This window comes from Thalia democratica, chromosome 1 (genome assembly GCF_965202585.1).
Source record: "Thalia democratica chromosome 1, ktThaDemo2.hap1.1, whole genome shotgun sequence".
Classification (NCBI taxonomy): domain Eukaryota; kingdom Metazoa; phylum Chordata; class Thaliacea; order Salpida; family Salpidae; genus Thalia; species Thalia democratica.
In genome coordinates, this window is record NC_139165.1 from 67,119,787 (window position 1) to 67,122,770 (window position 2,984).

The 2,984-nt window shown below is 25.8% G+C and overlaps 1 long non-coding RNA gene across 1 annotated transcript; it reads left to right on the plus strand.

Annotated features, from left to right (window-relative positions):
* Nucleotides 1-1,922: 1,922 nt before the first annotated feature.
* LOC145838193 (uncharacterized) lies at nucleotides 1,923-2,563 on the plus strand. The gene is made up of 2 exons (XR_014370027.1): nucleotides 1,923-2,045; nucleotides 2,374-2,563. It is a non-coding gene; the product is annotated as an uncharacterized LOC145838193 (long non-coding RNA).
* Nucleotides 2,564-2,984: the final 421 nt, after the last annotated feature.

Consider the following 2,984-nt stretch of genomic DNA (forward strand, 5'->3'; position numbering starts at 1 on the left):
TAGGTTTTTTTTTAAACATAGTTATTTGAAAATTTTAGTATTCACTTGCTGCATTTTTTTAAACAAATTTTTTCCAACCGTGAGCTCTGTATTTCTCTCAGTTTTTAAACGCACTTCCGCGAAGTGATAAGATGAAATAAAAAACGAAGCAAGTATATTATATAACTAAGTTTATTAAAATAGCAATATAAACAGTTATTAAAATAAACACTTATTATAACAAGCTTTCAAATACTTTATTATAAAAGAAATGTCTAAGTTGTTAAAAAGAAATAAAAAAGAAGCACATGTTTTTTATAAGTACATTCGTTAATAATCAGTTGTCAAGTATAGTATTTTATTTGATAATAAATCTATGTATAAAAGTCATATGTTTCTGTGTTAGTTGTTTAAAAAGTTTAAGTACCGACATATGATTAATATAAAGTAAATTTATGTTTGTTTTTTATACGATGAAAAATTTTTTAAGCATTAGTAGGTGAAAATTTTTTTATGAGTTTAGACTTTTTTCTTTGAAAATTTTGTTTTTAAAGTCATGCAAATTTTTTTAAACACTGTTATGTTGAATCCTATTAGGAGATAAAATGTTAGATGTAAGTTTTTGGTCTTTCTTGTTAGTTTATTTACAAGAGTCTTTATCAGATTAGCATTTTTAGTAATTTTTTAAACAGTTATTATACATATTATACATAATAATAGTATATTTTTATTTTTTTGAAACAAAACCAAAACAGCAGAAGTTTAAAATGTATCATAAATAACCTTAATTTAAAATCATGTTTAAAATACTTACCAGGTTTTATTTGTCAAAAAAAAAAAACCAATAAGTAGTTTTAACAAAAAGTGAATTAAAAACATACTTTAATCGTAGTTATTGAAATATGTAGTGTACAATTATTAAATCTAAAAATATCGAATTGTATAATGAAACAAGCTTAACGTTATCGAAATTAAAAATTCCGTTACTACACTAAAATTTTTTTTAATCTACGTTCAAAGTTTGTAAAACATTAACACTAAATGATACCTTAATAGATAATGATTTAAAACAAGAGATTAAGTGTTGAAAGTTATATCATAATTAGGTGTTGTATTTTATTTTATTCTTTTTTTAATAAAATTATTTTTTTTCTACTTAAAACTAGAATGAATTTTACATTTTTTAGATAAAATTTTGCACAGTAGATAACTAAAGAAATGAGTAGGAGTATAACAGAAAGATTCATCCCTACAAAGCATGACAGTTTTTTGTACAATGAAACAACAACTTCTTATGCAGCAAATACAACATATCAAAATGACAACATGAAAAAATTGTCGTGGGTTTTCGCTCAAGTAGTAGTGATAGTTCTAATCATTGCATATATTGGAATTCTTAAATCTCTCTTAACAAGCACGGAGAAGAGAATAAAAAGAAAAAACACTATTGACAAAATACAGTACATGTTAGCGCTTGGAGCTTGTATCTCAGGAGCTGTGTGCGTTACTTCTACCCAAATCGTTATCATATTGACACTAGTAAAGTTTGATCTAGTTGTTTTGAAAACACACTGTTTCGGAATTAAAATTTTCAAGCACTTGTTTTTGTTTCTAGCTTCTCTATTTACAAGTTCTTTTTTATGGTGGAGGTTATATGCCCTCTACCAAAAGCCAGTTATGAAGCGTCTTACAAACAAATACTTTAAAGGTATAAGCATCCTAGCTGGAATACTACTCTTAGGTGCTAATTGCATTTTTGCTCTTTTACTTTTCACTGTGACATGGAAATCAAACCAAAACAGAACATGCTCTTCAGATAAAAAGCACTTAAGACATGTGTCGTCTTATCTTCAAAACACATTTCTCTCTCTTAGAGTTATAAGTTCTGCCCTTATGGTCGGTCTGCTAATTTACCCGCTTATAGTTTACCATAAAAACAAAAGTAATGAGAATAATAGAACGCGTGGATCATCTACTACTATAATTTTGATGAGAAAAGTCAAGTTAGCTGCTATTAGCGTAACTATTTGTATCCTTGCTGACATTATAATAAATTCAATACAAAGGTAATAACAAAAAGTTCTGTTCAACTGTAGTAATTTAATGAACTTGATGATTCTTTACTTAGTTAAACATGTAACATCATCATTAAATGTATAATATTTTCATAGCAAAAAACTTTAAAACTGTTAGTTTTCTAACGAAGCACAGGCAAATATGGATAACAAAAATACTGTTTCGCAAGATTTAAACATATCATTGCTCTTTAAAAAAAAAAAAATATATATATATAAATATTTAGATTTAAAAGTTCTTAATTTTTTGAAGAACTATACAATTTATCATCTACATTTAAATAAACCAACTAAATTTTAAAGATAGTTTTATTTACAGGCGCGTTCTTCCAGATGATCTTTTGAAAGCAGCAGAACTCGCAGTTTGGGACATTAACGACTACATCCAAGTCAGGTCTCTGATATTTTGCTACTACACTTACACTGAAATGTGGCTTTGCTGCAAAAATGATCACGTGCAAGATGAAGGTAGGACCACAGTTGCTTCAACTAACAACACAGTATCTTAAAGAACTGCTTATTTGTATAGAAAACTAGAACTTTTAAGATTTGGAGTTTGTTAGTGGTGTTTTTGTGTACAATACTTTAGTTTGAATGCATAAAAGACTATCAGAACTTAAAAAAATGAAACAGTGTTTACAAAAACATTGTCTAAAAAAAAACAAAATGTATTTTTTATCTGATTTTTTAGTTTTTGAACTGTAATTGAAACTGTCAAGTAAGCTTATGAATTAATTTAGATATGTTTAAAATGTTTAAATGGTAAATATGCAGATTAAACACCAATAAAACCAATAAAAAATGTATTTTTTTAAATTAAAGTAATTAAAATCTCAATAATTTACGTTTATTATGTAGTTGACTTTTGTTTTTTTTAATGTTTAATTGAAAATTAACATTTAAAACTTTTATGTAAAATAATATTACTAT